This window comes from Melopsittacus undulatus, chromosome 6 (assembly GCF_012275295.1).
Source record: "Melopsittacus undulatus isolate bMelUnd1 chromosome 6, bMelUnd1.mat.Z, whole genome shotgun sequence".
NCBI lineage: Eukaryota > Metazoa > Chordata > Aves > Psittaciformes > Psittaculidae > Melopsittacus > Melopsittacus undulatus.
In genome coordinates this window covers 34,088,757-34,112,452 of record NC_047532.1, presented here as the reverse complement: position 1 = coordinate 34,112,452, position 23,696 = coordinate 34,088,757, and positions in this window count along the sequence as shown.

The following is a 23,696-nucleotide window of genomic DNA, read 5'->3' as shown; positions in this document are numbered from 1 at the left end:
TCATGCCTTTGTTTTGAATGTTGTTTTAAAAAACTTTGTCATATGAAACAGTGCAGTCAGCTGCTGTTATCCCAAATATCTATGAAGGCCACTTCTACAGTTTTAATCTTTTCTTTTTTCTTTGTCTTCCTACCTTCCTTCCTGATCAAGAGCACCACGACTCACAGTTCTGCAAAACTATGGAAGAAACTCCTGAAAGGAGCATATTGTATCCTTTTAATGGATGTAAACCAGCTGTTCTTTGCAAAGTAACACTGAAATTTCTTTGAATAGCACTGGAGATCTATAACAGTGATCGGATTGTCTCAAGTAAATTCTAAAGTGGTATGATTAATTAAAAAAAAGTATTTTCCTAGGTTTTGTGTGTAAATGGAATACCTACACATTGTGACTGATTGCAAAGTGCCATCAGTTTGTTTTTATTGGTTGCAAGAGCAGAGAGGAATGAATGAAGCTAACTGTACATTTTTATATTTAAATGGCAGGTATTAAATAGGTCTAGCCTCCCAGCTTACCTTGGAGAAACTTAGGCTTACCTTCATTCTGTTTAGCCTAATTCTTGCATGTATTTTGCTTCAGATCATGTGCCAGAGGAAACGGTAATGTCTCTGCTTGGTATCTTGCACTGAATCTGTAGTGGCCTCTCTCTCTTCTGGAAGTAATATAAATTCTTTCCTTCCATTTGAAAAAGTTAGCTATTTTAGCCTTCTATTTGGAACAGCATTTGATTTTTTTTTTTTTGTTATCTCCTAGTTTTAAATTCACATCCTTATTCTGCTTGATTAAAAAAAGATGGGTAGTGATGCTGGTGACCTCATGCCTATTTCCATGTTAGTTGTCTGACAAAATAAGTTTCTTCCTTGCCCCAAATAGTTCATCTGAAAAGGGAGTTGCACTTGAAATCCCCTTGAGATACTAGCCAGGTGCTTTTCTGCTGTGAGAGATTTGTTTCTCAGGGATTTGCAGCAGTTTGCACTAAGATTAAATGCTTCAAACCAAGTGACAGCAGTCTGAGTCTTACATGCACTAAACTGTTCCATGCTGACTAGTGCTGCAAACAGTGTTGAACAAGCCTATTAAGATCCAGAGACCGTTACTTTGGCAACATGAATAGCACTTTTTGATCTTGGTTGTGGCCAACAGCCAAACTTGCCTAGACAAAGTACTGAGTGATGTTGCTGAGGCAGTGGGAATGCAAACCTTTTCCTTTCTGGAGTCAGCAATAAAGTCAGTAGCAAAGTTGTAGAAAGTGGTTAAGTTCATAACTGTGTTGCTGCAGCAATACACTGTTGAAAGGAATGTAGATGTGTACTAAAGAGATAGCTATCTGACATGGTAAAAAGCTGAGAAATTCTACAGCCCTGTGGATGCCCTGTAGTTTACAAAGGAAGGATGCTGATTTGATGGCTAGAGAGGGAGGAGAGCCTGCTGCTGCTTCTGCAGGTTTTATATAAAATTTTGAGTATATCTGCCTGCCTTTTCCCTTTTTTTTTTTTTTACGCATCTAACTCCCATTTTTACAGAAACGTTATCAAAATTTGGTGAGTTAATCTCAGACATCTCAGTAAATCTCAAAGCTTTCAGTTTTTGCTAGGTAGTTGGTGAATATCTGACAATACCTCAAAGCATTTGAATGTGGACTGAGTAATGCTCTGAAGTACATCATGTACATAAATATAACAAGAAAACGATGAGTTGATAAGGTAAGAACCTGATAACATATTAGTCCCCATTATGCATCTATAAATATTCCCTGCTTATCAGTGGACTTATGGGCAGTTTTATGAGCATAAAATTTCTATAGCAAAGAGAAGAATGAAGTCCCAAATCTCAGAATTTAGGAATTATGAAGAAAAAGAATAGTCAAATAGGTGGTCCAAATTGTGAAATGTTATCTGTGGAGGATTCAGTTTTAAGTCTTCAGAAGGGCATGTCAGCAATCATTGTTTTGTTTGAATGGGCAAAAATCTGCATCAGTTTTAGCACCATGAATCCAACATAACTTTATTGATATAAGTGGTGTCTGTACATGATAAAGACACAAAGCTCAGAATCCATCCCAGCATTCTGTAGGCTGAAGACTTCCATTTCTAAAACTGTCCCTCAGGCACTGATAACTGATCAGTTCATGTTTTGCTTTGCAAAGATTTTATTGCTTAATTTTTCTGTGCTTTCTCTTCCTCTTTCTTGACTTTAATTAAGTTTTCCTTAGGGTTTGCATGCCTGGCAAACTTTGACTGCTTAAATGAGTAATCCTGTTTACTCATCATATTATCCCAGCTCCACTTTTGGGCCCAAGTGTATATTTTCTTTAATTCTGTTGGAACTATTGCTATTCAGCATTATAATGATCCTAAGAACTGCTCTTGTAAAAAAGAGGCAGCAGTTTTGTGTGGCCACTTTGCTGAACTACGGTCAAGGTTTTAAAGCTATAAGAAGACTATCTTTTGGGGAAACATTGTAAGTAGCTTAAGAGCCAACACTGTCTTCCCTCATGTTTAATTTGAAAATAGCTAACTTTTTAAAGTGTGATGGTTTTAGTAACTGGGTTAGGGTTAGGGTTACTGGAAGCTGCATGAGAAAATAAGGAAGATGCGTAGATCTACCTGTAAAAAGTGAAGCATCTAATGGAACTACTTGTGTTTTGAGTTTGTTTCTATAATTCTATTCATTGTTTTAGGCATAATCTCATAATTTTTCTTAAGTGATATTGAAGTGATGGTGAATTTTTAGAAAGGTTGATAAAGCATTTAGTTGCTCTGATATTTTCAGTTTAATGAGGGAAATTTTAACAACTTCTTTTTAAATGCTTCTGAGTTTAGCGATTTTTGCCTTTAGTGTGGGACCCTAAAAAAACATTGAAAAGTAAAATGAAATTAATAGAAAAACTGTTAATATTATTACTTTTCAGAAAGAACTCTAATGGGAACAGATGCTCTGAAGAACTCTCTTTGAATTCTCACATTCTGTAAAATTAGCATTCTAAATTAAAAATGATGAAGAGCAAACCCTTCTGGCACAACAGATGATCTTTAAAGACAAAACTTTTGTGTTTATCTGTGCATGTGTGTGTGTGTGTGTTCACAATTATTCTTAAAAGTCTTAAGAGAATGATTTTTTTCCTGTGGAAAAATGTTGGTAACTGAATTTTAAAATAAAAACAAAATTTATTCATTAAGACCAAAGGGAAAACACTTTTTTCCATTTCACGGATATATATCTGATTTGGTGTCTGGCTCTAACGTAAGAAAACTCATTAAGTTAGGAGACAGGAAACTAAAAATATATCTTTAATAAATGCAGTTATTAATTTTGTGGAATTCAAATGAGTATGAGAATTAAATACAGAGATTGATACCTCTGTGTATACAGTTGGAGCTAATTTGCAGAATAAAGTTCTGAAAATTAGTTTTCTGATGAGCGAAGTGTAATTTCATGATATAATGGCAGTGACTTTGAGTTCTTGACCATTATTTGTGTAAGAAAAATAAGTTTGCTTCTTTGAACTGCAGTTGATCAGAAATCACTTGGTAATTGCGAGGAGTAGTCCTAATAAGTGAAGAAGGAGATGATAGACATAAGCATGAAAAGTGACAGTAGCTTAGCACCTCTTCAAGTGAGTAGACACTTACACTCTTGGGAATTATTTCTATGATAGAGGAAGACCAGTAGGAATTGCTCATAATGTCAAAACCAAGCATATTTGTAAACATTTGCAGAATCAGAACTGTAATGATGTAAGCTTGCAAAGTTATGGTAGGAATGGGAGACCTGTCTTTCTGAAGAGGATGATTTTGGCCAGAAGTTTAAATTCAGCTTGCAGTCATATGATTTTACTAGAGAATAAGTTAATTTCTACCATCACTTCCCATGATGAGTGCTTTCTTTTTGGGATTACTCTGGACAATTATCAAGTAAACTAGGATTTTCCACTCTACCCTAGTTTAGCCTTGGAAATTGTTAGTTTCCAACAGAAAATTTCAGCAAGCTGCTGCCCTTGGTAGTATTCCAGGTACCTGTACATGTGCATGAAACCTTACAGGAGTGAGGGATTATGAGCTAGAGATGTAATTATCTGAGATCCAGGTAAGTAAGTAGCCAAGTTTCTATGTAATTTTAGTTTCTGTAGTAAAGTGTTTAGTTGTTTTAGAAAGTTACAGAAGTGAGAACAACCATACTATCCATATTATACAGAATATAGGAGCTGTCTGATTAGAATAAGCTTTTTTTAAAAATAGAGTTCTCTGATTCAGGTGATAGCAATGAGTGATGGGAAAACCTCTGTTCATGTGAACTGCATCTTCTGTAGACACTGCAGGACACAAACATTTGTGCAAAGTTTTGGAGACAGATATTCTTCAAAATAATTTCTTTCTCATGTAATGTCAAATAATTGCATTGCATTTGATGGAGCTTCTACTCACTTCTGGTAGCAAATGGATCACCTGGTAAATGTTTGTGTTTGAATTTAGTTGTTAATTATGAGTGTAGGAAGTATACAATATTAAAGGAAAACAAGCATGAAAAGTACCTTCTCCTGAATCAGACAAATAGTGAATCCTATTGAAACACTCATCATTTTGAGATTGTCATGGTCAGACATACAGAAAGAAACAGGAATAAAATAGCAGCTTGTTTAATGCTGGCCTGCATCGTTTACAGGGCTTTCATGAGATCTCCTGTCAGCTCATGTTAAGCAGAAGTCATTGTTTCCATTCAAAACACTGACAACTAGATGTGTTTGGTTGCACTGGGCCTCATTACTTACATTTTGTTACCTTGTGATAATACTGTAATAGGTCATTACCGTTCTTGTTACAGAGAAGAATATTTAGTTAGGTGATGCATAGTGGCTGTTGCTGTTGAAAGTGATCACACCTTGAAGCTGCAATGCCTCATCACATCATTAAAGTACAGTTCTAGGAAGAGGAAATGCATATTTACTGGAAACAAATAGGTTGTAATGCTATCTCTCCATTTGTGAATCAGTCTTTAATATGTTTATGGTGATATGAAAAATGGGCAGTTGCTGGCTCCATGGATGGTGGTGAGGGGGTCTGTGTCTAGCATGGACCTCTCTTTTTTGTAGAGGGTATGAATTTTCATTATTATTGTGAGGCTAAGATGTTAACAGTGACTTAAGTTTTGTTTATTTCCATCTCAGTATTTAGTAATGCTTAAACACATGGTTGATCTCTCTCTAGCACTAAAATCATAGTTTAAAGAAATCTTTCATAAAAGTACACACAATAAAGCCTTTTAGAAAAAAGATTTTTAATGGAAACACTGCTGCAAGATTTATTATAGTGGTTCTGAAATTGCACTGTTATAACAAGGGTTAAGGCTCAATTGTTCAGTCTCCAGGAGCAATAACTTTCTCATTGGAATCTGAAAATAAACCTCTATGAATAAAATGACACTGAAGACTTAAGTTGTTTTCTTGAGACAGCTAGCCTTTTTGTACAGAAGCTATTCTGAGGTCTTATGCTGTAGTTCTGCTGAAAAATTACACTGGCTTGCCAAATATCTTAATGACTTCTCTCTCAGCAGTTGGTAATGGTGAAATGTTATTCTAGTAACCATAATGTCTCTCATAAAACAATTGCATACATATGTACTGTACTTCTATTTTAGTGAGCACTTCCATCGGGCTTGTAGTGCCAGTAGCCATTTAACATTTCACAGCAAACTGCTTACCAGTCCTTCAAGTGTAATATTGCAGAAACAGTGAAGAAATGCGTGATTAAAAGCATTCACTGAGTGGACCATTTAGTACTACCCTATCTTGCAAGATAAACCAGCCTTCACATATGTAGACTCTCATCATATAAATGACAATTCTATGTGGTCATTTAATTTTATGATCTCAATTCTCGCATATATTGCTAACATAAATATAGTGTTCTCCTGCAGGGAGGTCTGCTGGGTGTTATAAAATCAGTAAGACCTCAATGGGTTCAAATGGACATCTTTTATAATTATTGCTATAAAATTTCTTGACAATGTATTTCGTTGTCCAATGGGTAAAGAAAATTATTTTCTGAAAGACTAGGTTTTGACAAAGAGAGCAACAGAGCTTACGCATTTGTTCCTGTGTTCAAGCATACCTTTTGGACTTGAGCCAATATCCTAGAATAACTTTTTACAATGAGTCCAGTCAGTGCGTAGCTATATTTTCAGTTGTTCTGTGGTGTGGCAAGACAATGTGGGATATCTAGGGGAAAAATATTAATTTGATATTTAATGCAATTAAATTCTATTTGCCAAGCCATTCTTTTTACATGCTCTTGAAGAAACTGGGGAATCTGAGAGAGGAGGTGGGCAATAAACATATTCCCGGAAGTGGTTTTGAGGGAAGGAACAGCTTCATCCATGTTGAAATTCAGGACAGTACTATTGGCTGCATCAAATCATCAAGAGGGACCCTGTTAACATCTTTCTTACATTGCTCAAAAATGTTTCTCTTTGACTTGTGTCTGGAAGGGAATTTCTATCCCATTTATTTACATTTCATAATAAAAAGAGTTTCTTTTAAAAGATCCAATGGCAAAGTTTTGCCTGCAACATGACTCCCTTGTACAGTAGCCCATCCATGCAGTTCTGTATGCTGGCCTTGGTGACCACCAATAGGCTGCAGAGAACAGGCTCTGCATGCTGTTTTTCAACAGCTGAAGTTAGGAGCCTCAGTGATGATGTATTATTGGAGGTAGAGACAACCAGAAATTATTCAGCTTTAGTGCCCCAATTTACTGAGGTATTGATTTAATTTTATGTAAAACATCTGTAGCGGTTGCTTTGGACTAGTAGTGAATTTTGCATCTAGCACAATAGAATGGCTTCTGTACCTGTATGGCTAGAATGTATTAGTATGTCTCTCCTATCACTTTGCATATCAAGGTTCTAATTTTTGGGTGGTTCTGGGTTGTTTTTTTTTAAATGTATATCCTATTGTATGAAAAGAGAGACAGTTTTCTTGTGGGTTGGTGATACTTCATGGATTTAGTTGAAATTAGTGATTGATGCTGTCTTATGATCTACTTCCTCTTTTCCATCTTTGGACAGGCAGGCAAAGTCTACAGCACGTAGGAGTTCTCTGTCTTGCTCTATTTGGTTTTGTTTTACAATAAATGTATCTCATCTAGCAACAGCTTCTTAAAGCTGTGTATGAATTCTTATGTTAGTTGATTGTCAAGTGTCATTAACAGTGAGATTCTGATCTCTAAACCATCTTGTAAGTGCTGCAGTGTCACATATATAGTAACGACAGAAGTTTAAAGCTAAATGTGTATTGGAGCAGGATGTGCAAGAGCAACATGCATTTACCCCAGGAGTTAATTGATGGTTACTACATAATTATAGAAATGAAGTTGTAGGTTTGTAGTTGATAAATAACTGCACAGTAACCTTTGATGAGATTTAAGTAGTAAATAAGTTAACTTGTCACAACTGTGTTCATTAAAAAAAGGTCTAGGCAAAGCAAACAGTATGTTTATTAATGTATATATTTTGTGGATATTGGCAGCTCATATTTTTTGACATTTTTTCCTATGCAGTTCTAAAACCATTATATTAATTGTTTTTCTTACCTGGAATGAGAGTCAAATGCATTCAGATATATTTACCTTTGAAATAAAAATAAACTGTCTACTGACAGTAGCAAATAAGCAAACATACTGTGCATGAAAATAAGCAGTGATAAGGAAAAAAATGTTATGCAAGAAAACAGTACGGGAAGGGGGAAAAAGATATTTTAGTTTGCAGTTTCTTAACTGGAACCTTAGCAAACCTAATCAATTATTCTGAGCCATCTTGCACATAAATATGTGTTAGCTGCTATAGCTTGCAGGTATTTGTTAAGAAGATTGTCAGACTTTTGAATAAAGGGTCAAAGTCATCTCCTTCATTCCATGTTCCAGGGAGAAATAATTTACAGGGATTCGAAGCACTTTGGGAAATTTCTCATATTATAAAGGGATTTCCATGCCTCTCGCAAGTACTACAAGTTTTCTTACATTTTTGCTTGGGTGGGTGGGAAAAACTAGGGTCAGGCAAATGTGTAATTCCTGAACAGATGCAAAATAGAATTAGATAAGGAATGGGGAACTCGGAGCTAGCAGAGGAAATGTAAATATTTTGAGATCTAAACTGATTATTTCAGGTGAGAAATAATCTGCTCCTTAAAAGTGTACACTTACAGGTATACAGATAAAAGCTTTCCAAATATTTAATGCTGAGATTAGAACACCTAGGTTCAATCTTCAGACTACATAGACTGATTTTGTTGTAAGGCAACAACTGAACTTGTGCTTCTTGGGTAAGGATAGTTCACTATACACAACACCCAGGGGTTTTCAAGCCCTGTTTGCTCATGTAACCTGAGCTGTGCAAGAAGCAGCTTCTGTTGGTGAGCATCATGTGTTTAACTCTTACAGACTTTGTTCACCTACTTTTGCTGTGCTGCCTAAGGGATGTGTATGTCCTCTTTGTACTTGGCTGTCAGTGTGAGATTTCCAGGTCTAAGCTGAGAAAGAATTTTGACAACTCTGAATATGGTTTGGTAAACTGCTTGTGTCCAGTTCTTACACTCGTAAAGGTTTGCACAGTTATTTGCAATGAATCCTACCTTTAGAAGACCTAGTGAACAAAACTGTGTATGCTGAATATTTATACAAGTCATTAATATAGTTAAGCAATATATATTTTTTCCATTCAAGTGTAGAGTTTCTCTCACAGTTTTCTGCACCAGAAATACGTGTAAGTGTAGAATGAAGTTACCCAGTAGCCAAAACAGTAGGCCAGTTTTAAGACCACACAGTACTTCTTAATGTTTTATGGTTTGGTTTTGGTTTGGTTTTTTGTTGTTTTTTTTTTGATGTTTATAGCAATGCCTGTATGAATGAGCTTAATTTAAATTATGCAAAAACTTGTGAATATTTCCCCTAAACAGAGTAAATAGGCATCAGATACTATAACTCATAACAAGCCATATATACTTTTCTGACAGTGCTGACATTGCTTGGTAGGAAAGTGGGTTTTGCTGCTTTGATCTGAAGATAGGTCCAGACTCCAGAGAACCAGAAAATATTTTCCGTGGATTTTATAATTAATTTTAGCAATTTTTTTCCTTTCCATTTCAGTGAAACTAATTCTGCGACGATATCTTCTGTGGATTTTAGCTGTGACAATCTTATTCCAGGCATTGGGTCCCAAACATGGGGGCCTTGGTTTCACAGACTGTTTGTATTCTGGAAACTTCTTTATATTCAGTGAAAATTCCCTAAGTATTGCTGGTTTGCATTCCCAGTGTCAAGCTCAACTTAATATATACCAAATACTTCTGTTTGTTGGCTTAATTCTGGCTTTGGTGTTACTTCACAGTAAAGATTCTCTTTTTTATGTAGTGGCTGCTCTCAGATCTTTGGTTTGTCAGCAGTCGGCACTTCTCCATCTCTGCAATTTATTCCAGTTGCTGCAGCGCCTATGTATGGCAGTTCTCATGGTTAGCAGTGTGGAAAGAAAATAGGGTCGGACAGTGCATAGGGCTGTACAGCATCGACCTTTAGTTGTATGTTGTTCTGAGACTTTCTTGAATCTATTAAAAAGCAAGCAGTAACGGGGGTTTTGGAAGGCCTAATGATTCTTTAGATTTAGAAAATGCTCATTGAGCACTAGCACTGAAACTCTCTGAAGTCGGTAGACAGACTCCAGTGGATTTTGATGGGCTCAGATTGGTCCCACAGGGCATTATGATGATTTTCTGCATACATAGTTCTTTTCAAATGACTTGCCTTTTGGGTCTCTGGGGACATAAAATATTCCCAAAATATTGAAACATACCAGCAGAGGAAAATTAACCATTTTTATTTACATTTCAGTGACCTTATTTGTATTTGAATGCAATTTCTTAGAGGATTTTGACAATAATAAAAAATATAAAAGGTATAAAGTAATCTGTAAAGCAATCACAGTGACTTTCATGTAGTCTTTTGTTTGCAGTTACACTGAGTCTATCTTTAAGTCTAAATTAAACCCACAGAAGCCAAAGCCAGAAGAAAAGAAGTACATGCAAGTTCCACAGGACTCCTGCCAGGTTCCTCATAACTCCTGCATATATTTTTGCTTAGTTTAAAATCTCATATTTGCATAGTGAATTTTAAGCATGCCTAAGCTTGTATGAAAGACTCAGGACTTCATTCTCAGACTTCTGCAGTGCAACTTGGAGTAATTGTACTGAAGTCAATGGCCCATATCTTGCCACCAGTTCTTAAATAGAACTTGCAGTGGATTTCAATAAAGACTTTGCTTAAAAGTCAACAACACAGCATGATTCAGGGAAATTACAAAGCTGCAAGCAAAAGTGCTAGTTTATTTTTTTGTTTTCAGAATACCTTGTGTTTGGTTCTATAAAATAAGATCATTACAAGTGATTCAAATCAGTATGGCATCAAAACTGGGTCTTAGAGATTTCAGTAACGTGCCTAAGCTTCTCTGACAGTAAAACTAAATAACTTTTAACTAGCACAGATTAAGAGCGTGTGAGGGATATATCCCTGTATTTCTTTCTAAAAATCTTCCTTACTTTTTGTCAGCATGGAGACAGGCCTTATTGCTGCCAGGACAACCTTTGTATTCCTTATGAATTACAACTGCCTTTTCTTCCTATGCCACAGAAGCAGCAGCTGCTTTACAGTGTGCAAATTGCCAAGTCATAACTGAACTTCATTCACCCATGCTGCTATCCATGTGCATGAAGATAAAGCAGGTGTGTTTTTTTGAGGAGGTGGTCGGTGTTTCAAAGGAGATGGTCAATACCAGGACTGTGAGATAAGGGTGGGGCACACTGTCTAATGTGCCAGGGAAGTGGTTATGAAAAGCAAGTGAAACTAATGACTGGCATATCTTACCAAAACTAAAGAAAACTTAGAAAAGATTTCTCTTTCTTATTTGCTTAATTTTAAGGCTGTGTATGAAATGAGTCCAAGAATCTTGCTATAAAGAGTGAGTCACAATTTTTGATGGGAGATGGAGGCAGAATAGGATGATGCGATCCAGTAATGTGCTGCATGTTGTTGTGCACACATGTGAACGTGATTGGGTTTTGCTGGCATATAGTAATGTAACCATGCAGAAGACAACAGAGCTGCTTCATCAGAAAGCTCATGTAAGTGGCGTCATTTCTCTTTTCCTTAGTATCTCTCAGCTGCATTTCCTACTAGTGACTGGTAGCAACTAGGACAGAATAGCAACTGCTTTATAACTCAGGTTTCTCCACTGTCTTGTAATACCAACCAAAACATTATTTCCGTGGTGTGTGTGAGATAAAACAGAGTGAGCAGAGCTCATTTTCTTTGCTAAGAAAATTCTACAAAGTATATATATATATAAATATATATATATAATATACAGTGCTGGAGAAAGGCATTGAGTGCATGCAAAGATGCTGGCTGTTGAGGTGGGGTGCAGTGTGCTTTTCAAGAAACATTTGATCAATAGGTGGTTCTAGCTACATGAAAATAGTACTAATTTTTAACATGTAGAAAACACCATTTACTCATTCCATTTAGACATTAGACCTAATCCTGGTTTTGCTAATTTAATAGATAATATTCTTGGGAGATGCTGTAAGCAGTTTCCTGTGCTCAGACTATGAGGAAGAGATGTAATCTCACTGCAAATGCTCACTGAGGAGTCCTGTGCAGTAGAACTCTCTGCTGGCTATTATCAAGCAAATGTGGGTCTACATCTCTGGCACCCTCTTTCAGCTCTGCAGGATGTAATGTAACAATGATGTGAGAAGAAGGAAGATCCCTGCCTACCACACTGCCTGTATAATCTGTCGGGCCGAGAATGCTGTTACTCCAGGAGCAATAAGTGTGGGCACATGAGAGTAAATTATACTCTAATCTCAGTGTCCCATCTGCCAAACTGCAGCTGCCAGTGATATAGTCTTCTGCAGTGGTAAAAATGAGGTAGCTTGAAGCTGTAAGATGCCTGAGATAAGCCAGGTAGAAAGAGGCTATCCCAGCTTTTTCCCATGGTATACTTAAGGAAGCTCACACATCACCTGCTGTATGGCACCAGACTGTGCCAGACTGTGACAGGAGTCCCACAGAACTGGAGATTTACTTCACAGCCCTTCCCCACTTGCTGCAGGAAATAGAAGCTGGGGGCTAAGAAGTTTTCCCCTGCATCGTATCCCTGTCCAGCATCTGGAGATGAAGGGAACAACAGTATGAAAAAAGTTCCCACTCTTCCATTTTGATGTTTGTTTGCTTCTCTTTTGCTTAGTAGGGCAGTTATTTGATAGCAGCTGTCCTGAATCCACCTAATAGAACTGATTAAAGATGAACCACTTCAAATACTAGATGTAGGAGGAATGCATATTTTATAATGACAAATATCTATACAGACAGATGATCAGTTAATGTAAAGCCATTTGTGGAATAAGGCAAGATATTAGCATTTCTGTAGATGTAAATGAAAATTTTGTAAATAAACCTGTAGCATAAGCACAGATCTGATCCCCAAGGCTCCAGTAAGCACGTTAAACAGTACAATGTACAGTAAAGTGCATTTCGCTGAAAATGAGGTAAAGATACATAACAGTCCAGGATAGATATGGGTAAAAAGGATCTCTATGTCCAGTAGGATTTAAAGCTACTCAAAATCACATTCTTTCAGATGTCACAAATACATTTTTTTTCCATAGCTGTCACAGAAGAGATGAATTCAAGTTATGCCTAAGAAAGAATATGTTGTTGGAAATGTTTTGACTTCAATTTGTCTGAATTTTGGAGTGCCAGTATGAATTTACATCTGCAGGACTGCTTCACTGTGCATGCATATAGCAGGCCAGGAGCTATCTGTTCAAATCGAGTCCAGAAACTGAGCATTTCTGTTAGCCCTGAAAGGTACAGTTTATTAGTTTAGGTGCTACTCCTTAGGTATATGGCTGGTGAAATGAAACTGCTTTGGAATCTGCCAGCTCGGAGTGCAGGTAGAGCAAGCACATGTCTTTCAAAAGATGTCATTTCAAAACACACTATGAAGCCCTCTGGCCCTTTAACAGTCTGTAGAAAACAAACGGTGTGTAGTTCTCCACTGTCACACAGGCTGCCCTGATTCAGTGAAATATCTTTGTCCCCATGTGGAGGCACTCTTACTCCTCCAAACTCTAACTGCGTTTTTGTTCTGAATATTATTTATGTTCTCTCTACATGGGTTTGAGTCAGGAATACGAACAGAGAGAGAGAGAGCCATCTTGTGGAAGATAGCTTTAATATCTTCCAGTTTTAGATCCCAGACACTTCAGAAGCTCTTAATTCTGCAGACTTTATTTTGCTATGAGAGACCTCACTTATGAGTGTTCTATAATATTTATACAGATGTGTCAGTTTCTGCACAAAGGCACGTTAAATGAGCAGCGAATGATACTGCTCCAACATTTGGCTGCCAGCACTTGATACGTGTGAACAGCATGTTCTTTCACCCCATCTTGAGCTTCATAATCAGCAGTTTCTTCTCTTCTTTCCATATTGCTGCTGTGCACAATTTAGATATTAAATATATGTCTTGATTTGCTTTGTAACAGACTGTAAATGAAGCTTCACTGCCTCATCTTGGAAATGTGCAGTGGAAGTAGAGTTGAAAATAATATTTTTCCCTTCATCGTTACTGCTTTCAGTTGAATAATTGCACAATTCTCCCAGACTACAGCGAACATTAAAAAGCTGTTCTCATCTACAGGTTCCAGCCCAAGATGTGCAAAATGCACTTCTAATGAAGCTTCAAACCACATGAAAACAGAGTGACAAGATCTTCTGTATAGCAGAGAGGGGTTTCTGCTTCAGGAAAAAGAAAAAGAGCAGAGGGTATGTTTCTGGTAAAAGCAGATGATGTGGGTCTAGGAATGCCTGAGCTCTGGAAAAAGGGAAAATTGAAATGGTGCTTAATGCTCTAGGTTCCTCTCCTGTGTTAAGGGGCTGAGTTATACTTTTCAACCCCGCATGAGGCAAACAAGAGTGGTACCAGGTCACTGAAATGCCTTCTGAAAGCAGGCGGGACAGTTTTGTTGGCCAAATGACATGTTGGCCTGTTGCATGTTCTTCTGATCAGTTATCTATCTAAGCTTTTATGTGACCATTAGCACAAGCATCTGTCTACTACCATAAATGTTTTTGTCAACAGGTGGTCTGAGGGTATTGAAATTCTTATTAATCAAAAATGTCAATCCCTTTCAACATGCTTGATTTTGTTGCCAATGATAAATAGCCTGGATTTAGCTGTTTTAAAAATGTCAGGGGTATTTTCTGCCTTATTTTGCAAAGGATTCAGGAGCTATGATACAGGGAAAGATCAAGCTTAAATTCAGTCTAACATGATCTTTTGATAGATCAATAATAAATATGCATTTAAAGATTTTTTTTTTTATTATTTTTTTCCCATCCAGAATTACAGCATACCTTTAATTTTGATGCAGAAATCAGCATAGTGCCTGGGGGGTTGATGTGTTTTGGGTTTCCCCATCAGCAGTCTATTTGTTGTATTTTAGTATTTGCAGTACTCAATTCAAAGTTCATTTTATGAGGAAGGTGTTTACAATGTACCACATTTGAGGTTTGGGAAACTAGACTGAATTGCATGAAATGCTTATAAGTGTTAGAAGTTTGCGAAGTGTGGGATCTGAAATAATCAACTGAATAATTATCGCATAGAGCTGGAAAATCTGTAACAATGTGATAGTGTTGATTTAAAAATTAAATCAGCCATAACATTGGCAGACTATTCCTTTCCATCTCAGAATACAGATTATCCACTTAGTTGAAAGAAACTTTATCAAATGACACATTTTCCTTTCTTAGAAAAGGCAAACTGAAAAAACCCAAGCACACCAAATGGAAAGGAAGGTGAAGTGTTTACCAGTATAACTGATGAGTCAGCCCTGAGCAGACCTGCTCCATCAGTAGCACCATTCTAGGAAACAGCATTCCCTTCCCCTTGATGGACTACTGCTTTGTAACAGTTGCTCAGCAATGCTAAAGGACCCCCTGTCATGTAGCCACAGATCACCTCTCAGGTGATGACTGCTATAACTGGCAATACCCCACCTCTACTTGCTGTTTTCTCATGAAGAATGACTCTTCTAAATTGTCAAAAACGAAGGATAATATTATATCGCACTCCAGTTTCTTCTGATCTTTCATTAGAAACACAAATTGTGTGTGTGTGTGTGTGAAGCTGTAAATATTACCTATTTCTCATTAATATTTCAGGTTCAGAAATTGACAGGCTATTGTTCTCATAAGCAGAACATGTTGTTTCTGGATACCTCAGTGGTGAATGACACAGAAAGCCTCAATAAGATGAAATAAATCTATTCTAAGTGTGAAGTACTGCATAGCTTGCTTTTGCTTTATTTTGTTTTTTACTTGAATAGGAGATGAAAAACGATGTAACATTTAAGTTTGCTTATTTGCCTGTGCGACATACAGATGCCATAATATTTCCCTAGTTTTTGTCAGATGTCAAGATACCTGAACTGCTTGCTGGTAAATGTTAATGTCTTAAAGATAACTGTTTTACTGTGGCGTATATTTTCAGTTGATACACTATTAGGTGATCCAAGCAGAACTATAGCAAAGATAAGAGGAAGAGAGGTCTCTTCCTCACTTGCACACACCAATGATAAAGCAATTCAGAGCAAATAGGGTCCATCTCACTCTCTTTTGCCACCTTAAAAGTCCATGATGCTGTGGTGAGCCAGTGGCTCTGGCTAAGGGGGTCCCAGGGAGGCTGAAAGGAGCACTTGACAGGGTGCCCACTGCCTGGAGGCTGAGAATGGGAGAGTGGTGCTGGGTGGGCCTGGGGAAATGAACTGGATAGGTACTGCTCTGCTCCCATTGAAAGTCCAACAAGCTGGCAGTGGTAAGTTTTGTCATCCAGAGAAGGCACTTGGGTACTGTTCAGTTTCATCATGCATTTCACAAATGCAAAACTGCTTTCAGTGAATACAGAGAAAGTAAGAATGAGTCATGATGAGCTCTCTGCATTATTCTGATATGTATTGTGGGTTTCTTCAAGCTTGTGCATTGCTGCCTGAGTGAATGCAGCTTTATATCAAGGAAGTCTTTAAAATGGTTAGAAGAGGGGAAAGGAAAGTGCTGGCACAGGTAAGATAACTTAGAATGCACAGCTTTGAATTGTCACAGTAACAGCCCAGAGTAGGTTGGTTTACTTTTTCCAGGGCTCAATTGATGGCCAGGGAGAATTGCTATTTTTACGTCCCAAGGAAAAAGAAGGGGTTTTAGATAAACAGGGTGGAGAGAGATATAGTGAGAAAGTGCAGCATAGACCCTGGGAAGAATCAGGGCACCAAGAAATTGCAGGCTGAGGGCTTGCTATTTATCCCAGGCTGAACAGGTAGGTCAAGTTTTCTGGAGCACTGGGGAAAGAGGTTGCACTTAGCTAGGAGAATATATGTATGAATCCGTTCTTTGCCTTTCTACCATGAGACTGAAGTTTTATGTATGAATCCGTTCTTTGCCTTTCTACCATGAGACTGAAGTTTTCCATCACTGGGTGAAAGAATAGCGAATGCATTCTTTCATTTGTGAATTGCTTTAAATGCTGGGATGTTGTCATGGTGCAGCACAGGATAAATCCTCTGAGATGCCCATCTTAGCTTGCTTGTCAGGGAATAGCTAACCATGGCTGGTATGCAGGGATATGCAATCTGTGTGCTGTTATGGGAGCTGGGAACTTCGTTTTGGGAGCAGTAAAACCCCAAGGCCTTGCCAATACCATACTGTAAAAATCAGATCCTGAGAAAGTGCTGCAGAATGGAGCCACCTGGTCCAGTAATGGTGACATGAGCTGTACCAGGAAAATAGGGAGGGCAAATGCTTAGTTTTCAATAATGCAGAATGCACTGTTGGAGGGTGCCTTTCAGTAATGCAAAATAAATTATAATCCAATGTTTTGTTTTCTGTAGCATTTCAGTTCTATATTAAAAACAGTAAATTACACTGAGAGAGTATAATATTAAAAGGTCTAAGCAGTCTTTTTGGATCTCTATTTCTAATGGATACTTGGGAATGATACATATCCTGCACAGTGGGTACTGTTATATTGTAAGATTATGTGAGTATTTTATATCCTGAAAAAATACTGAGGATTCAGTTTCTCTTTGCTTCCACTCCAGTGTTTCTGTGCTTTGATTTTATGACTGGTGTGTCATTTGGTAATTAGTATTCTTCTGCTTTCTGTAACATTTATAATAATGGTGGTGTCTTCCCCTACCAATGACATTAGTAAATAAGTCAATTTAATTTTTATGCACCTGTCAAATTGGTGCATTATTACTAGAGAATTTGATAACCATAGAACAAACTATTATTTTAAAAATGCTCTTATTCCATAAAGGGTGATATAATTTACCCAGAATAATCAGGGAAACAGATCGCAAAAGATTGGGGATGTTTGCATCACATTACTAAGCTTCTCACATGCCATTGGTTCACCATCACTGTCTGACATCCTGACTGTGGGAGAAGTGAATTGAAAAATCCCACTGTCTTTTTAAGGCCAAGATTTCCAAAGAGAAACCTAGCACAAAAATAATTGCAGACAAATCTAGGAGTCTTTCTACATCTGTTATTCACACAGGATCATGTATATCATCCAGAATGCCTTGGTTTCATGCTTTGAGTTATAAAAAGCTACCTCAGAGCTCCCTATGTTCACATGCTCTTTCCGAGTTCACTTCTAGTTTCTCTTCCGGACTTGCCCAAGGGAAATTGCTCAGCCGTGGCAGAGGTGTTATCACTGTGATGGACACATGCAGGGCCTTTCTAGCACCTGCAGGATCCTCTGCTGTCAGACTGAAGGGAAGCTGGAAACATTTCCCTCCCTGTCTGTGACTCCTTTCCTCTCTCCAGATGCTTCCAAGTCACCCCTAAAGAGCAGCTGTGTAAGAGAAGAGATCCCCAAATGGCAGGCGTTTTCCAAACATTTTCAGGGGGGTACGGTAGAAGAAGAAATGCTTCCACCCACTGTTTCTCTTCTACCTGCATCTGCAGGTTTTCTGCTCTTTGTCACATTGCCAATATGACAAACAGCGCTGCTAGAGACAGGCTAGTCCTGCTCAGCACATAATTTCAACCCAATAATTCACTGAACCATGCTGCCTCTCTTTTGCATATGATTGAGGGAATTGTTTTACAGAAAAGTAAAACAATTGATTTAATTCCTTTGTTTCTCACTCTGCCTCTCTGCAGAAATCAGATGACACTGGCTAATGACCTGCTAAGGGGAAACAGTATATAGGAATGATCTGTGCAGACACTGCTGTGCATTTTTGCAGGCCACTGCATCTTGTGAGTGAAGAAAAGGTGTTGTCTAGAGTAGGCAATTATTGAATCTCAGGTGTTACAGGAGAGAGGTTTCTTTGGGCCAAAATTAATGTGCACTGCAGTATTCTGACAGTCTTACACCATCCTTCACCCCAGCAGTAATGTCCTCTATAAAAAGCTTTGTATGTAAGCCAAGATGAGATCAGCACTATCTTGTGCTAATAACAGAAGGTTTACAGTTTTAGGGAAGTTCTGGTAGCATGTAACCTGTAGAAAATCCTAAAATGAGTTGCCAGTATTGAAGATGTATTGCAGGTATGTGAACATCGTCCTCTGTATTTACACACACTTATCAATTAGCCATATGATTCCCAAAGTTGTCTAAACAGCTAAATAAATTACTAAATAAATAACTGAATAAATTTCTGGCTTCTTAGCTCTTCTGCCTTCATAATTTCAACTCCTGAGCCTGGATGCCACATATTACTTCCAAAGCGCCAATACCTAACATGACTACTAATCTTGTTGTTACCACTGAAGGTATATTGACAGGTATCTTTTCTTCTGGAAGAACCATATATAGTGCTGAAACTGTTAAGTGCTTGCAGAATAGCTTCCTAGCACAGGAAAAATGCAAGTTAGCAACCTTCAGACCTTTGGTATACACTAATTATGATATGAATTGTGTGAATTTCATTTGTGCTCACGTATTTATATATATCTCATTAATTTGTTACAAAGAGCGAAAAAATCATTACTGTAGAGTCAAATTGCCTGTAAATGACTTAAGGAATATGTTAATGATCCTGCTCCAAATGAATAATTATAAAGCAGGTGCACTTGAGATGTGATCATTTAACTGACAGCAAGCACCTTCTAATGTCTTGAATATCCATGATAATGGTGATGTCATAGCAGCCAGTTAAAATCATTCCTCACATCCTCCATTTAATACACAGGAGAACTGTGGGTATAATTCTCATATAAAGCTATTGCCCTGCTTATTTAAGGAACGGTTAATTTATAAACAAATCAAGTCACTCTGCATTGATTTTAATGCAATATGTTTCCAGTAAAATGTCATGCTATTGTCTCAAGTAGAAAATAAACATTGATGGGAGAAGGCATTACAGCGTCAAATTGACATTGTAGTTTAAATGAACTTGGCTCGAAATATCCCAGTTTAACAGAGATGTGAATTGTGTTTCACCTGCTCTGATACTAACATCCAGCTAAACTTTACGCGTTTATTGTTTTAGAGGTGTCTGTAGTTTGTTTCCCCCTGGAGCTGATGCCTGTGAGTGTTAGGGCCGTGTTCTTGCAGTGCACAAAATAGCCTTTACCCACAGATGAGCTGTCTCACTAAGAAAAGATTTGAACTCTTTAAAAGCTATTCTTCTTTTAGGTTTATGTACCGCTTCATTTTACACAGCTGTGCAACATGTTAAGCTTTTCACCTTTCTTTGTGATCAAGATCATATTTTAAGTGTCTATGAGTCCAAAATTTAAATACTCTGCCTGGAATGTGCATGAGTTCACAGAAGGCAGCAGTGTGCTGCCTAGGTGTTATCTCCATGATAATAGGAATTAAACTAGAGCAGTAGCTAAATATAGAACAGTGTTTCTGCATCTATTTCATGTGTTGTCATGTAATTACAAATAGATGAAGAATTAAATCTCTAAATTGCAGTGAGGTTTATGAAGAAAATCTACAGAATTCCTAACATAAAAAGTGTTGCTTCCAGTTGTTAGTACTGTATGCCTTGAGATGAATGCTACCACCTTACTTAGGATAATAGTACTTTACTGATGCAGGTTATTCTAGCAACAAGAGTCTATACTAGGAGGGGAAAACTCTTTTGAAGATATTGGTTCCAAAGCATAATAAAACAGGTGCACCTTAATAGGTCTACCAGGAATGTTTTAGCTGTTAGAATCTTTTAAATGCTTCTGCTGAGAAACCCTGTTTTCATAACAAGGTTGGTGAGTATTAAACCTGTGATAGTTCTTTCTGGGATTACTATAATTTACAAAAACAATAAAAACCTGCTAAAAAACATTTATGTATTTATAAGTGTTGTAATCCAGGGGTCCCACTGATATTTGTGGTGAAAGATACGCCTAAGGGCACATAACCCTGCTTGTACATTGCCAGGCCTGCAATCTGGTTTATGACAAAACAGATTCATTTATCTCCAAATAAATAAATTACTTTTGTGAACATTTAGAAACATTTGCATAATTAGGCTGTAAGATCTTAGCAGTCTTTTTCATAATAATTAAACTAATCTAATCTTGGACAGGGTAAACAGACTTACTAGGCTGAGAGCAGCCTTCAGGCAAGGAACTTACTACGTTCTACAGGAACTGTAAGGCTGATGATGTTTGTTAATTATGCAGAGCTTTTACTCCCCAGTAATAGCAGCGTTTGTATTGCCTGAAGCTTAGATAGCTACTCCCAGGCACATAAAATTAGGCTCTGGGTTTTTTTGTCATTCTTAAAAAAAACCCAACACACACACAACAAAACCACAAAATAAAACAAAGAAGTTACTTCGAAATGATTATACGCTTTCAACAAGGAGGCATTAACCTTACAATGTTAGATCCTAGATCTGTGTACAATTGGCTCACTCTGCAGTCATGTGGTCTTTCTTATCTTTAGATGTGGAGCCATTCATTTCATATAGAGATACAGAGTTGTAAGGCTTGGTAAAAGAACAAAAAAAGGCAACACTTCATTTTCTGGGGACTTCAGGAAGAAAACATTGAGAATATCAAGTAGGTCATTTCCCAGGACACTTATCAGTCAAGCAGTCAATCAAAGTTTATTATCATAAATCAAAAAATGAAAACCAGAAACAGTACCTGGCAAATTCTGAAAAGAATTGCTTCTTTAAAGAATCTCTCATCTTTATCTAGTTCTGTATGAGTCATCTGTGTATGAAGATTTCAACTAACAAGTAAACTCAAGAAGGATTTTTCTGCTTACAAACAGGTTATGGTATTAATAAGGATTATATTCAAACTCTAAAAAAATCTTTAAAATCCTTTCTTCATAGAACTGCTTTGTAGACAAGAATTTTATTTCTGTTATTTTCTTAGAATTGGGGTATAAAAGGAAACACTCCTGATGCTTTCTTGTGCTTTTTTTTTCATTTAGAATATTTTTATGAAATCAAATTCATGTAATTATCTCTTAAAACTGATATATATATTTTGTGGATTTTTTTTCTCAGAATTTGTATGCAAGCTCACAATGCATTTCCTCTTTTCAATAAAGATTCAATTATATCTGGACAGGAATGGTGGTGCCTGACTCCTTCAAAATAGGTAGTTAAACCATAGCAAAGTGATACAGCATGAAGGATTGCCACTAATAACCAAGGACTGGATTTTATTCACACTAGGTAGTAGTTTGCTTTATTATTTTCTCCTATTAACATCAAGGAGATCATTCCCTGAGTAAAGGACAAGACAAAGTTCTTCTAGACAAAGTTCTCAGAATTTAGCTTTTAAAATAAGTTAAATTAGCATTTCCTGATGAAGGGGTGGTCTCATGAATCTAAATAGTCATCAGTATTTTAAGGCCTTGAGGGACAGAAGGACTAACAGGTGATATATCTATGGATATTTTTTTTCCAGAGTAAATGGGAAAAGTTTCTGCCTCTTCTGGCCTGTACAGCTGAACCATCAGTGTGTAGTGTAATGTACATATAATAAGCAAGCATCCCATTACCAACTACCTTCTGCACAAGAAAGAAGAAAAATATCAACTCTCCCACCGCAGTTTGGACTATCCTGCTTCAGGTCTAGTTCTTTATTACTGTACTATTCACTCCTGGGCACATTAGTTTACCACCTTTATTAAGTCCAGTGTGTCTGCCAGTCAGTGCTGTAAGTTAGTGGGCTGCTGCTGTTTCAATTAACATTTTGTGGTATTGACAGTGTAGTGAATTAAGTGCCATGTGTTGCTCTTTATTAGCTTTTATGGGGGAATAATACAAGTTCTTTATATCAATAAAATTAATCAGAAAGAAAAACCCTTCATTAAAGTGATGAACTGTATAAATAAGTAAAGGCTTTCTCTAGTCTCTAGACGGCCTTCCAAAAAAGTTTCTATTGTCAGCCCAGGCTGTAAAACTCTGAGCTAGAACAGTTTATCCCAGTTCTCCACATAGTGTGGAAACAGGCCTAGCAGCACCTGATCTGTGTCCCCTGGTCGTTGAAGCAGCCACTGGTTTCTCTGTGGAGCATATCCCTACCTGAAGCCCTCTTCTTCCTCTCTTTGCTGTGCAGTGCATAGCTATATACTAGTTATTTGCCAGTAACACAGAAAGGCGTATTTATGATGGAGTAGTTGTCTGGGCTAATTCAACATCTGTAGGCTGGACTACCAGATTTACAATGTGAAAATGTGGCACCATTGCTGTTATAACTCCCACCCTTAGTGCCATTTCCCATGGGGTCGTTGCTGAGCTCCTGGATCAGTGGTGGCCAGAAGAAGCTACAGAAGTTAGCAGAGAGCAACTCTAAGGCTTTTTGTCCTGGTAGCAGCAGGAAATATAGGAAAAGTCACCTTATGCTCCTAGCAAAGAACAGAATTTTAGGTTCTGAATGGCTTCTTTGCCTTGGTCTTCACTGGCAAAGGCTCTGACCGCACCACCCAAGTCTTGGAAGGCGAACACAGGGACTGTGAAAACCTAGACCTTGGGCCCACTGTACAAGAGGATCTGGTTTGAGACCATCTTAAGAACCTGAACATACACAAGCCCATGGGACCTGATTAAATCCATCCGTGGGTCCTGAAGGAGCTGGCGAATGAAGTTGCAAAGCCACTGACCATAATATTTGAAAAATCATGGCAGACAGGTGAAGTTCCTGATGACTGGAAAAAGGGAAATATAACCCCCATTTTCGAGAAGGGGAAAATGGATGACCCGGGGAATTACAGACCAGTCAGTCTCACCTCTGTGCCTGGCAAAATCTAGGAGCCGATTCTCTTGGAAGGCATGCTAGGGCACATGAAAAACAACAAGGTGCTTGGTGACAGCCAGCATGGCTTCACTAAGGGGAAATCCTGCCTGACCAATTTGGTGACCTTCTATGATGGGGCTACAAAAGCAAGGGACAGGGGTGGAGCAGTTGACGTCATCTACCTGGACTTGTGCAAAGCGTTCAACACTGTCCCACATGACATCCTTGTCTCTAAATTGGAGTGTCATCAATTTGATAGGTGAATCACTTGGTGGATAAAGAACTGGCTGGATGGTTGCACTCAAACAGTTGTGGTCAACGGTTCAGTGTCTGGCTGGAGATCAGTAACAAGTGGTGTCCCTCAGGGAT